The sequence below is a fragment of the Dipodomys merriami genome, unplaced genomic scaffold (assembly GCF_024711535.1).
Source record: "Dipodomys merriami isolate MVZ:Mamm:240054 unplaced genomic scaffold, mDipMer1.0.p SCAF_14, whole genome shotgun sequence".
Taxonomy (NCBI): Eukaryota; Metazoa; Chordata; class Mammalia; order Rodentia; family Heteromyidae; genus Dipodomys; species Dipodomys merriami.
This window is the reverse complement of record NW_027202715.1, coordinates 8762501-8777845: the sequence shown is the minus strand read 5'-3', so window position 1 is coordinate 8777845 and position 15345 is coordinate 8762501.

Here is a 15345-nt window from a genome sequence, read left to right as displayed (position 1 = left end):
CTAGCCATAAAAGAAATGCAAATCAAAACAACATTGAGATTCAACCTCACCCCAGTTAGAATGGCTATAATCAAGAACTTTCATAACAACAGATGCTGGAGGGGATGTGGACAGAATGGAACCTTACTGCATTGTTGGTGGGAGTGTAAACTTGTTCAACCACTTTGGAAAGTAGTATGGAGGTTCCTCAAAAGACTCCACACAGAGCTACCCTATGACCCAGCAATCCCACTTTTGGGCATTTACCCAAATGATCACAAACAAGGCCACACTAAAGCTACCAGCTTTATTGTTTATTGCAGCATTATTTACCATAGCTAAGATATGGAACCAACAGAGATGCCCCATCAGTAGATAAATGGATCAAGAAAATGTGATATATATATATATATATATATGTATATAATATGCATACATACAATGGAATTCTCTGCCTCCATAAGAAATAATGACATTGTCCTATTTGTTAGGAAATGGAAAGACTTGGAAAAAATTATATTAAGTGAAGTAAGCCAGGCCCAAAGAAACATAGATCCCATGGTTTCCCTTATTTGCAATAACTAGTATAAGTCAAGGACAAGCAGAAAAGGTCAAAAGCTATGTAAGTAGGACTACATAAGTTGATGTTAAGTAAAATGAACCCCAACTGGGGTTTTCTTTCTTGCTATTGTTTTTAACGTATTCAAAATGTACTATGTGATTTTTTTTTGTTTCTTTGTATGTTCTTCCCACACGGTATAATCTTTGTTGTCACTGTATTTCATGTCGGTGCCCTGCATCTTGTATATGTACTTCTCTAGCTTGGGGAGGGAAAGGGAAAAAACAAAATGCAGGTTGACCCACTGTAACAATGAGCTGTACAAGACATTATGTTTAAAACAAACTTTACAACTTACGTTGGGGGGAGGGGATGTGTTGCGGAGGTGGGGAGGGAAGACATAGTAGAGGAAAAACAAAGGAGGTAACAAATCTCGATAGAAAATGTACTCATTACCTTACTCATGTAACTGTAACCCCTCTGCACACTGTTTTTACAATAAAAACATTTTAAAATAAAGAGAAAGAGAGACACAGAAACAGAATGAAACAGAGACAGAAATAGACAAACAGAGACAGAGAAGAAAGAGGGAGGAGAGAAAACATTACAATTTTATGTGCCCGGCCTTGGAAGTACCATTCCAGCAATTTTGCAGTTTCCTTTTGGACTATGAATACTTGGGAACAGTCCACAATGAAGAGAAGGTGGTTTTATGCATTCTGCATAAGAAAGAGACATTTTAGGAGCCTCTCTCCACTTTGGGACTCAAAGAAAAAGAAATTTTTCTGGTTAGTGTAGTAGAGAGAACAAAGTATTTTGACTCTGAACCCTAAGGACCTAATCAATACTGCACGGAGTAGATGAGTAGGATCAGGATGCTGCCCGGAGCTTGTTCAGACCTCAGTGACAACAACAGGAGACTCAGACTCAAGTCAGCTTAAATCTTTGAACAAAGTTATGCCCTTTCCATAAGCAAATATGCTCCTTTTCTTAAATATTCCCAAATGCTTGGGGTTTTCTGTTGAGTGTGTCAATTGAAGAGAACAAATGTGAGATTTTTTAGCACACAAAGGGAATATATGAACACTAACTAATCATCATGAATTTAGAATTGGTTCAAGTAGAAATAAAGTTAGGAAGGACAGCCATACCTACTTCATCAAACAGAAATAAATAATATAAGGCAGTCCATATACAAGTATCAGGTAATACCAAAAGGCACAATTAAATGAATAGACTTATATATGTTGTGGAAATACTGCCATACTGCCCTCCCTCCAGCCACAATGAAGGCCCCAAGAAAATCATCTTCTGATCGATTTTCTCATGATAAAATAATTATTGAGCCTACTTTGCAGAGATAGCTCTGTACCAGAAGCCAACAAACACTTTTGCAAAAGACTAGAGTAAATATTTTGAGCTTTGTAGTCCGCATACAATCTGTCACCGTATTCTTTGTTTTCATTTTGTTTTGATTTGTGGTTTCTACCATGCTTTAAATATAAAAATCATTTGTAGCAAGACATATAAAAGCAGGCCACAGGGCAGATTCTATGGGAATTGAACAACTATAAGCGATGATTATTGAACTCCAATTCATGCTTAACACAACAGGGTGGACCCCACAAAAAGTCAATAGAGCTTCATTCATAAGTGGCTCTACAGAATAGTGAACACAATACAAATTGCAATGGCGAAAAAATCCTGCAGTGCATTTTCTTTACCCTTTTCCTTCGGATGGAGTGCTTACTTGAGGTAAGAATGCACATTGAATGCACAGGCCTTGATTCCTTTAGTATACCAGAACTCTCTATGTGGGCAGTGCTCAGATTATTTTACTAAAGTTATCTACTTCCAGAATAGAAATTAATTTTCTTTTTAGATTTTCTTCCTTTCGTCCTAGCCTTCTTCTAACATGTCCATGTCTCTGGTGCTCAAAATTACCTCTTATTTCTGTTTGACCTGTAACTTAAAAGAAAACATTGGAAAAAGTTTCATGACTTTTAATTTGTAATAATTTATTGTATAGGACACCAAGCACACAAGTAACAAAGTAATAGTCAAATTGGAATTGTTAATTTTTTCCTTAATTTGGAATTCATAAATTTTTTTCTTAAAACTTTATGTATCCAAAGGCTCTCAACAGAGCAAAAAGGAACCCCATAGAAAAAAAGAAATATTTACAAGTTTTGTACTTAGTAGGAGGTGAATATCTACCCTATAGTAAAAACTCCTTAAACTCAGTGACAACATACAAATAAGTTCACAACACTCCAACGTGATCAAAGAAGTTTTTTTTTTTTTTTTTGGGTCCGGTCGTGGGGCCTTGAACTCTGGGCCTGAGCGCTGTCCCTCAGCTCTTCAGCTCAAGGCTAGCGTTCTACCACTAGAGCCATAGCGCCACTTCCGGCCTTTTCCTTTTTGCTTATATGGTGCTGAGGAATTGAACCCAGGGCCTCAGGCATGCAAGGCAAGCACTCTACCACTGAGCCACCTTCCCAGCCCTCAAAGAAGTTTAATAGACATTTCTCCAAAGCAGAAAAGAAAATGATCAATAAGCAAATGAAAAGATGCACAACATTGGTAGTTATTAGGGTGATGCAACTGGAAACTACAATAAGGTACTACCTCATACCATTAGGACTGCTGCCACTAAAACATGCATAAGATGATAAGTGTGAAGGAGAATGTGAAGATATTGACGTCTTGGGCCCTGCTGGTGTGAAAGGAAATATGGTGGGGTCATTGTGTGAATCAGTGTGGTGGTTATTCAAAAAATTAAACATAAAATCACAGTATGTTTTGTTTTGTTTTGGGGGGGGGTCTGGTCGTGGGGCCTGAACTCTGGGCCTGAGCGCTGTCCCTCAGCTCTTCTGTCCCTCAGCTCTTCAACTCAAGACTAGCGCTCTACCACTTGAGCCACAGCGCCACTTCCAGCTTTTTTCTTTTTGCTTATGTGGTGCTGAGGAATCGAACCCAGGGCCTCAGGCATGCAAGGCAAGCACTCTACCACTGAGCCACCTTCCCAGCCCTAATATCACAGTATGATCAAGCAACTTCATCTTGAACTGTATACCCCCAAAAAACTCAAAGCAAAGTTAGATAAAAAGGATGCTTCTACAGCCCCATTTTGTACAAACCATGATTTAGAGTTTCATATTTATGATATCCTTATTCTTGATAGCTAAGACACAGAAATAACCCAAATGCTCATCAAAACAATGGATAACCAAAATGTAGAATTATGTATTACATCTATACGTATATCTATATAGATATGTACATTTACATGTATATATGTTGTATGGATATATAGATATGTATAGATAAGAATATATCTATACTTATATGTATATCTAAACACATATGAATAGGTATTTATATTTAGAGATATGCATACCAGTGTATAGGCATGTGCATATACATATGTGCATGCATACATTATGCATATTTTGTGTATGAAAATGCATAAGAATGTACATGCATACTTATCAATGCATATTTGTGTATGTTATGCACATACATATGTACACACATGCATGTGTTGTGTGTACATATATGTATGTACATATAATGGAATATTGTTCAGATTTCAAAAGGACAGCAAGTCTTGGGGAATTTATAATGTGGGTGAATTGTGAAGATATTACTCTAGATGAGGCAAACTACTCACTAAAAGACAAGTACTGCAGAGTTTTCTTTTTTTTTTTTTTTTTGTCGGTCGTGGGCTGCAGAGTTTTCTTATGTGCTGTCATTAAGGTATTAAGATCATAATGGCAGAAAGCAGATCTCCAAGGCAAGGCATTGGAAGGATGTAGAGATGCTATTTGGTGAGAATATTAACTTTCCCTTTTGCAAGATGAAACAAAATGAAGGCGAGGATAGAAACGGTGGTTATACAACATATAAATATATATATTTAACATCATTGGTCTGCACTTAAAATAGTTGAGAGTAAGTTTGATTTTGGGGTATTTTGCCACAATGAAGAAAAACTGGAAGTTAGTTTTTAAAAAGAGATAAGAGGTTAAATTTGGCCTATGAGTTACAATTTCCTGACATGTAGACAATGATATGTAAAGTTCACCAATTTCTTTTTGTGTCAGTCAGTCATAGAGATTGAATTTAGGGCACTGTCCCTGAGCTCTTTGTGCTCAAAGCTAATGCTCTACCACTTTGAGCCTCAGCTCCACTTCTGGTTTCCTGCTGGCTAATGGAATATAAGTCTCACACACCTTCCCACCTGGGCTGGCTTTGAACTGCAATCCTCAGATCCCAGCCTCCTTAGTAGCTAGGATTACAGGCCTGAGCCACTAGCACCGGGCTGAGTTTGCCAAATTCTTTGGTGTAAATATCCCCACCAAAGTTGGTGCCCACCTTCTAGTGGGACATGACTACCTAAAGAGTTGCTAAGAGAGGTGAAAGACAAAGTCACGATAGTATTTCTGTTGTTCCAATGTAATAAGTAACACCAAGAACTTAGAGAGTCGTAAAGTGAAGTCAAATACTTTGAGTTTTTATTGCTTTTGTAGCTAACTCCCTCAATTGTAAGTTTGTGTGACTGAGTTTTTAATAATGACTGTATGTAACAATAAATTAGCAAACTTCCTGAGAACTTTCTCAGGCAAGGATGGCTGAGTACAGCACACAACTGTGCCTCATCCCATCACAAAATCCCAGAAAACGTCTACATTTACAAGGTGCCTGGGAACAGGAGACAGAGATCTCAAAAGAGTTCTACCCAACAGTGCCCATGGGTGTGTGCCCCACCTTTTTACTTCTATATATCATTTCCCAGCTCCACTGACATGAGTTCTTACTGTCCAATCTTTGCAGAGAAAACCTTTGTCAGCCTCATGAGAGGCTAGCACCCTTTTCCCTTCCTATCTGGTGATTTTCTTTCTCTCTCCATTGGAGCAGCTACCCACCCAGCAGCACTAGAGGATCCAATCTTTTCTTCTAGATGACACACACAAGGAGGCTAGGGACTCACACTGCAGGAGTCTGGCCAGATTCTATCAAGAGACTACTTAGCTATTACATACTCACAGACAGACAGACAGACAGACAGACAGACGAGACTAGAGAAAAGAGAAAAAAAGATCACTTCTGTCTTTTGAGATTTCTCCCCCAGTGAGATTAAAATGGGAATTACCTATTGAAAAGATGACCTGTATTCCTGCTTATCCTTGTTAGAGCAAGGCTTTGTTTTTGAACCAAGTTCTTAAAAGTTTTAGTTACCATGAACTAATAGAAAATACTAGTTATGTAAGCCTAACAAAAGGTTTTACACTGAAGTTACAAGAAAAATTGGGTCAAAGTAAAGGAAATGCTGACTGGAGCCATGCATTTAATTTAAATTTCTAAAAATACCTAACAAAGTGAGGTAAATTAGGCCAAAATATGTATCAATGGTGATGCTGTCATTACCCTGTATAGAATTAAAGAAAATTAGAAAACCACAATTGGAAATTGCTAGCTATTTGAGTAGAAAGTGTTTAATTTCAGTGTGGCAAAATTGCATTTTCAACTTAACCAAAGGTAAAAGAAACAAAACCTGAAGCTCATGCATTCTTATGACTGAGATGTTATGATATGGTTTGATATTTTCTACTATTTAAAATCCCAAACTTTACTGGCAGTCATTCATCTTCCAAATGAGCTACTCAAACTCGTTTTTTCTGTGTGATACCTTATTTTTCTTTTAGTAAATCCTTGTTTTAATTGATCTTCCCAGAGTTTGTTGTACTATAAGAAATAACACTAATCCAACAAACATTATTTGACAAGCTTCTGCTATGAGAACAAAAATGTACACATTGTTTGATTTTACTAATGTTTGAAACATAATAAATTTATCAACAATGGGAAACAGTCAAAACACCTGTTACCTCCAGTTGCAAAGAGGAAGGTCGATCAGAAATGGAAAAGGTGGAACTTCCTGTGATGTGGGCTTGGGGTGAAATGGACCTTATTTTCAAATAGGATCTTGACTGTGAGGACAATCTGGCTATGACATCATCATTCCATTGATCACCAAAGTTGAGTCACGTGATATGGTTGGCCACATGGGTGTCCTCTTCTTGACTTACCCATCCATATGTACCCAACTGTGCTGTATTCTTGATCGAAGAAGACAACCTTCCCAGATGCAGGAAGACCATTCTTCAGTCAAGGATCCCCCGGCACTTTGTAAGGAAAGGGGAGGCAGAGAAGATGGCAGAGGCAGAGACTAGAATAACTCAGCTTCAAGCAAAGAACCCTCAGAAGCCAGAAAGAGGCAAGGAAGGGTTCTTCCTATGACCCCCACAGAGGGCAGGTGGCCCTCCTACAGCTCAAGTTCCGACCACAAGTCTTGAGAACTACGAGAGAAGACATTTCTATTCCTCCAATCCACTCAGGCTGCAAGAAAAACACAGACCCCAGACACCCATATAACAGTAAATTTTTATATTGTGTTAGAATTGAGGTTTGGTAGAACTATTTATAGGTCAAAACTCATCCACTACACATGTAAAATATTTTCAATTCTTACAATGTAAATTTTATCTCAAAAATACTCTAAATAAATATCCAAATTTGATAAATGTCAGATGTGCAATTGTATATTTTTATAGTGAGTATAATGATATCTATATCTTTCTTTGATAGGCATTTTTTAAATAAGATGTGCCAAACTGGGTACCAGTAGCTCATTTCTATAATTCTAGCTACTCAGAGGCCAAAATATGAGGATCAAGATTCAAAGCCAGGCCAGACAGGAAAATCCATGAGACTCTTATCTCCAATTAACTATCACAAAAGTCAGAAGTAGAGCTATGGGTCAAAGTGAGTGCTAGCCATGAGCAAAAAAAAAAGCTTAAGGATGATACCCATGAGTTTAAGCCCCAGGAACAGTACCAAAAATTAAAAAATAATAATATGATGGGCTGAGGGATGATTACAATAACAAGTAGTGTTATACAGTTAACTTAAGTGATAAGAGTAAATATTAATTTGTAGAATATAGGCAGTAAATGAATAGGTGTTTGCTATAAAATCCTCACAATATTTCTATCTGGTATGTTCACAATAAAATGCAGGACAATGAGTATAAACCTTCTTATATAGTATGATCTGGATTTTTCTACCATTCTTTTGGAAATGCTTAAAGTCTACAAGGTTGACAATGCATCCATTTTAGTTTTGATTTTCCACAGAAGAATATGCTCAGCATAGCGAGCAGACATGCATCTTGTACCACAAGATAAGGAGAGACCATCCATGAATAGGTGAGAACCAAATGCTTAGTGCTTTTGTTAAGTAAGTAGAAGGAAGCACCAGGATTTACAGATCTGATGTCAGTTAAAATCTCAGGCAACTTCAGTATGGCCTTGTTTGTATGTAATCATTTGGGTAAATGCCCAGAAGCAGAATTTCTGGGTCATAGGGGAGCTAGCTCTATGTGTAGTCTTTTGAAGAACCTACATACTGCTTTCCAGAGTGGTTGAACAAGTTTGCACTCCTACCAAAAACGCAGTAGCGTTCCCTTTTGGCCACATACTCTCCAGAATCTGTTGTTATTAGATTTCTATTCACTGTAGCTAAGATATGGAACAAACACAGATGCCCTTCAGGGGAGAGAGAGAGAGACAGAGAGACAGAGAGAGACAGAGAGACAGAGACAGAGACAGAGAGAGAGAGAGAAAGAGAGAAAGAGAGAGAGAGAATGTTATGCTTCCATCAGAAAGAATGACACCGTCCCATTTGCAAAAAAATGGAAAGACTTGGAAAAAATCATATTAAGTGAAGTAAGCCAGACCCAAAGAAACACAGGTTCCATGGTTTCCCTTATATACAATAATTAGTATACATCTAATATAATCTTAGCAGATGCGCAGAATGGCTCAATAGCTATATACTTATGACCATATAAGATGACACTAAGCGAAATGAATTCCAAGACATGCACACAAGAGGTTTTTCTTTCTTGTTGTTGTTTTTAATGTACTATGTGATTTTTTTGTTTCTTTTGTATGTTCTTCCCCCTATGGTATATCCCCTGTTGTCACTATATTTGATTTTGGTACTCTGCTATTTTATATACGTTTATTTGAATTAGGGCAGGAAAGGGGAACAATAGAATGGTGAGACAAAGGACAAGGGGAAAACCAATATAACAGCGATGTACACAATATGTTGAAAATGATATGTACAACTTGGGAGTAGGGGTGGGGGGAAGGGAATGTAGGAGAAAAATTAGGGAAGTTTGACAAGAATTGTACTTATTACCTTACTTATGTAAATGTAACCCCTCTGTCCATCACCTTGACAATAAAAAATAGCTTTTAAAAATCTCAGGCAATTCTCATTCAGGATCTAAGATAGAAAAGCACTGTAGAAAAAATAGTATAGCAGGTTCCCAAATATTCAAACCTTAACTTTTAATATACTTCTTATTCTCTGAATTCTAACTAAAGGTAAAAATGCAAATGAATACAGGATTTTATGACAAAGTCTGAATCGAGGTTAGTATAGCAATCTGTTTAATGTATTCTTTCAGTCTCCAAGTGACATTGACCCCTACGTTGACTTTATCTTTCTCTAGAAAAATTGCCAGAAAACATGGAGAGGTTGTATGTATGCCAAACACACTCTTTAGTGCTACTCTACTTGAAATGACTGGGATTCTTTCCTTAGTTGAAAAATTCACAGGTCTAATCAAGAACACAATGAACACATTAATAAAACTCTATCGACAGTAGCTTGTCTTCTCACAAACTTCAATATGGTCATGTTGTCTGTGATTGGCAAAGAGTGTTCATAAGAAAAAAAAATGTTTTTACTTGACTGACCCAACTCAGAAGCATGTAATCAACTCTCAAGACATAAAACCTTCTATCTTTTTGCTTTTGTGTTTTGAAACATGGTCTCAAGACATAGCCCAATGTATGCTAGGTGGGCCTCAAACTCAAGATCCATCTGCTTTCATCTTCTGAGTGCTAGAATTATGTCCATGCAGCTTAAGCTGTGTTTTAAACATAAACCGAAATATTTTCTTCACTATTAAATATGCCGCTGCACCTTACAGCAACAATAACTTCTCAGGAAAGAATTTTCAGATTGACTTCTGAAGTGGTTTCGCACTTTTGGCTTCTAAAACTGTTCACATAAAGCACTATAACATCCTGCAGTGTCTTTGTGAATATTCATAAATATTTTATTTACAGAACATTTTACCTTTTCATGCTTCATGGTTAGAAGTCCTTAACCTCTTTCTATTAGACAAACAAGGCTACAGATAAGTGATCAGATGGATAAAATGTCTATCCTCACCCTAAAGGATCTAATACAAAAACATTGCCCTGGGGGACCACGTGATGGCTTGCATTTGGTTTCACAAAACATGCCAGAATAAATTAAGAAGGATGTGTTTATGTTTCAGTGTGTGGGAGAAAAGGCTTAAGGGCTTTATGAAATTTTAATTTTATAAGAAGCAACAGTCTACCAAATAGGGAAAGACTCCATAATGAAGCTATAACTGTCATGAATCTTTATTCACTGAATGCTATGGAATCAAAATAGATTTTCAAAATTATAAATATAAGAAACAAATTGACAGCCACATATTAGGAGTGAGCCAGAACAGACCGAACACACTTCCCTTAGCCATTCTGTGTGAGCTCAGCAAGAACAATAAACGTGTATGTGAGAAACTGCATAAAAAATAATAACAGTTTACAAAATGAATGACGATGGCCTTAAAATGTCTCAATAAGCACTCGCAGTATATCCTAAAGGAAACTAGAAAATGTATCCTCCATATCCAAGTGCAAGAAGCCTGTCCAAAATTAGCCCAATAGTAGAATATTGAATAATGTTATTTCTCAAAGAAATACTGAAAAGAAGCTACATCCTGAATTCATATTAATACATATTAAAAGGAATTTGGTATTTATATTTGTGTGTGTTTGTGTGTGTGTGTGTATATCAGTGTGTGTGTGCAGGTCCTGGAGCTTGAACTCAAAGCCTGGGCACTGTCCCAGAGCTTTTATGCTCAGGGTTAACATTTTACAACTTTGAGACACAGCTCCATTTCCAGCTTTTGGGTAGTTAATTGGAGTTACAGATTTGAAGCCTGCCTGGGCTGGCTTCAAACCACTACCCTCAGATCTCAGCCTCCTAAGTAGTGAATATTACAGGCATGAATCAATGACGCCTGGCAAGCTTAAATTGTTAATTCAAGCAAATAAGAAGGCTTGTGGGAGCTCATAACTAATTACCAAGAAGCAAATTGTCACCATTCTGTTCTGTGAGTGCCATATTCTTAGAAACATTGTATGATGTAAGCTTTGTGTTGTTTGGAGAGGTGACTCAGTGGTGGAGCACATGTTTAGAATTCATTGGTCCTGACTCATTTTTAAAAATTAACTTTATCTATTTATGAGTTACTTTTTTGCTTCTGAATGTTGGATTCCTTTCTCTTTTAAGTAGCAGTAACTTTTAGGGTGGTATCTGCAAATACCATTTCCTATTATTGACTATCTGAACAGCTAACAGATACTGCACTTTATTTTTTAGCTAACTATGTTCATTCTGTTTATTAGTCTTTCATATTCATTCTTTACCAAACTGATCATTGAAGTTTTTGGTCCATTAAAAAAACAGCCAAAGAATTTTTTATTGTGAAAATAACATACAGAGGGGTTACAATTACATGAGCAAGGTAATGAGTACATTTCTTATTAAACATTGTTGCCTCCTCCTTTGTTTCCCTTCCTATCCCTTCCCATCTGCCCCCCACCACCAAAGTTGTAAAGTTCGTTTTTTCGACATAATGTCTATCAACTCCAAATGGATCAAAGACCTCAGAGTCAAAGCAGACACCCTGAAAACATTACAGGACGGAACAGGAGAAACCCTAGGTCTCCTTGGCACAGTCCGAAATTTTCTTAATAGAGACCCAGAAACACAACAAATCAAAGAAAAGTTGTACAAAAGGGATTGCATGAAATTGCAGAGCTTCTGCATGGCAAAGGACATATAGCAAGATCAATAGAAAGCCCATGGATTGGGAGAAGATCTTCACTAGCCATAAAATGGACAAGGGTCTCATTTCTAAAATATACCTAGAACTCAAAAAATTAAATCCCCCAACAACAAATCCTCAAAGAAACAACTGCCCAATAAATAAGTGGGCTAAAGACTTAAAGAGAGGGCTGGGAAGGTGGCTCAGTGCTAGAACACCTGCCTTGCATGTATGAGGCCCTGGGTTCGATTCCTCAGCCCCACATAAGCAAAAAGAAAAAAGCCGGAAGTGGTGCTGTGGCTCAAATGGTAGAGCGCTAGCCTTGAGCTGAAGAGCTGAGGGACAGCGCGCAGGCCCAGAGTTCAGGCCCCACGACCGGAACCGCCCCCCCCAAAAAAAGACTAAAAGAGAAACTTCTCATGTAATTGTAACCTCTCTGTACGGTATTTTCACAATAAAAAAAAGAAGGGTACTCATTACTTTACTCATGTAATTGTCACCCCTCTGTATGGTATTTTCACAATAAAAAATAATAACAATAAAGAGAAACTTCTCTGAAGAGGAGAGAAGGATGACCAGGAGGCTGCAATGCTTGGTAAGAAATGTATGCATTATCCTGCCCATGTAATTGTAACCCCTCTGTACAGTATGTTCTCAAATAAAATAAAATTTATTAAAAAACAATTGGTCATTTGGGCCTTGTATATGTGTTTATCTGATTTGGGAAAGGGAAAGGGAATAACAAAATGGTGAGACAAAGGACAAAGGGTGAACCAGTGCAACTGGTACTCACAAAACACGGTTGGGAATGAACTATACAACTTGTGGGGGAGGAGGGAAGGGATGGTGGGAGTAAATGAAAGGGAGTAACAATGTTCGACAAGAAATATACTCATTGCTCTACTTATGCAACTGTAACCCCTCTGTACAACACCTTTACAATAAAATAAAAATAAATAACAAAAATAAAAATCAATATTATAAAAATCAGAATATATTTAAAACACTATCATTAATTAAAAATTCAGCTTACTTACTGTCTTATCTTTCTTCTTAAATTAATATTATTTTATAATGAGTAACTTCATCAATAGCAATAATTATTACCTCATGTGATATTATTAATAATAACTGACAATTAATTGTTTATAATTGATCCGAATAATTACTCTGAATATATACAACCTGGTAAGAAAGTTATATCCACTAACAATAAAGTTCCACAGAACAATAGCTTAGATTTTTTACATATTTTACATATTTTTATCTTTCTGAATTCTCTCTCTCTCTCTCTTTATATATATATATACCTTTTATTGTCTTTACTTGATAACAGGATATCTGGCCATTTTTACCTGGCCTATAAATATTTAATTATTGAAACCAGGTATCCAAGCTGTCCTAAAATGTTACAGCTCCAAGCTGTCTTAAAATGTTACATTCATATAAGGAGAGATGATGATCAGGGGTAGGAATACAGTAATTTTACCAAAACAGCTTCTATGTATTCATTGCATTTCTGTTTTGAATACACCTAAGTATTGTATAAAACTCAACTGATTTGGGGCCCCTGGAATTTGAGCTCAGAGCCTTGCACTTGTTAAGCAGACACTGTACCACTTCAGCCATGCCCCCAACCTTTTTGTATGTTTTAGTCATGTTTCAGATATACCATGAGATTGTGATCTTCCAACCTATGCAGCCTGTATGGCTGGGATAGTGGAGGTAAGCCACCATGCCCAGTTTACTTGTTAACATGGGGTCTCATTATCTTTTTGCCCAGGCTGACCTTGAACTATGATCCTCACACTTGTGTGGGATTACAATTATGTGTCACTGCATCTAGCCCCTAATATTCTATTTTGTTACACATTAATACATTACCAGACACTTGCCGGTCTTGAAATAAATCTCTCATTTCTGTGAAACTTAAGAATCTCACACCAGTTTAAAATGCCATTAACCAGAATAACTCAATATCATCTGCTAGAGGAAGATTTCTTATGGTTTATACTCATCCAAATAAAATTAGAATTATTAAATATAAATGGGTTTGTAACATCTAAAAGCATGCAAAGTCTATTTCTTCATAACCTTCTTTCCCTGCTATCATCAGCTAATTATCTGTAGCAAATCAAAAGCTTAATTAAATGTTAGTAGGATAGAAGACAGTCACATAATGAATTGTGAAATACAAAACTGCTCACAGGAATGAGAGTTGAATCACTATTCATGTGTGATTGCCAGAGTAGTGTCTGCCTGCTCGTCTTCAAATGAAGACAATTTTAGAAGAAGAGGGACTCGATGCTTGACTTGATTACATTAAAAACACATTAAATTGTCCATGATTCCATCTCTTTAGTGTACATCATGTAACGAAGTAATAAGCAAAATTTGTAACTGAGGATTAACATATTGATAGTGCCATTTTTGTCATGATCGGATCTTCAAACTTGTTTAATGATCAGAAACTGCAAAACATACATTTTATTGATTAAATCCCATTTTAATTATTAAATAAGAGACCATAAAAAATAATGACCTGAGAAAGAGAATTTTTTTCCGGTTTATGACTCCGTATATAGTAGAGTATAGTGATCACGTATATTTCGATAGTGATTGAAATCTAAACACTATGAAATCTTCCATTATCAGTATACAATTCAATGAAATTTAATTTTTAAATGAGAAAGTCATCACCACAATACAATCAGAGCATCCATCATTACTCTAAAGGTTGTTTGGTGCCTGTTTGTGGTGAAATCTCATCCCTTCCATCCCCACCCAAGGAAGCTATGGATTTGTGTTTTGTGGAAATTTTAATATAAAAACAAACACTATAGTCCTTCCTTTGTATGTAGATCTCTTCACTTAGCAAAATGGATTCATTTATCATATATATTAGTAGTTTGTTCTTTTTTGATTGCTAAAAAGTATTTCATTACAAGATACACCTATTTACCCATACATCAGCAATACATTGAGATCCTATCTTGTCAGAGGCTGTAGTTAGTAATGTTTCTATAACATCTTGTGCCATTGTGTTTGTGTGAAAGCATCTATTTTCCTATTTCTTGAGGACATACGTGAAAATAAAATCACTAAACCACATGGCAATTTATACTTAACTTTTGACTAACAATAATGTGTTTGACAACTTAGTGGCACCATTTTTCATTCCTACCAGCCCCAAAATGTGGATTCTAATTCCCCCACATCCTAGCTAACACTTGGTAATATCAAAGCCTTGTAAGCAAATGTGAACTGGTACCTCGTTTTAATTTATCTTTTCCTAATTACTCACCCAGGAGCAACAAATACATTTATATATCATTTATACTTATGTTCAAATATATTTCTACATCAGTACTCAACTGGACCTGAGACAATGAAGGATAATCACCCCTGGGATGGAAGAAATGAATGAGTTGAATCCTTTGATGACTCTACATTATTGCCTGGAAAATGTTCTAAATACAAACCAGGAAGAGGTATGAAAAAAGACTTTGTGTTTTTTTTCTTTCATGCGATTGTTCCTAACGCATTTATAAGATAATTTCTTTGTTGCTTTGTATGTCCCTCCCCCATGGTATAACCCCTGCTTTCACTGTATTTGATGTCGGTATAATTTGTGGAGGGGAAGGGAAAAAACAAATCGTTTAAATAGGGATACAGGTGGACCCATTGCAACAACGAGAAGTACAAGTGGTTATGTCGAAAACAAACTTTACAACTTTGGTGGAGGGGGGGCGGGGAGGATTGGGTAGGGGCGCGGGGTGGGGGGGGGCGGGGGGGGGGG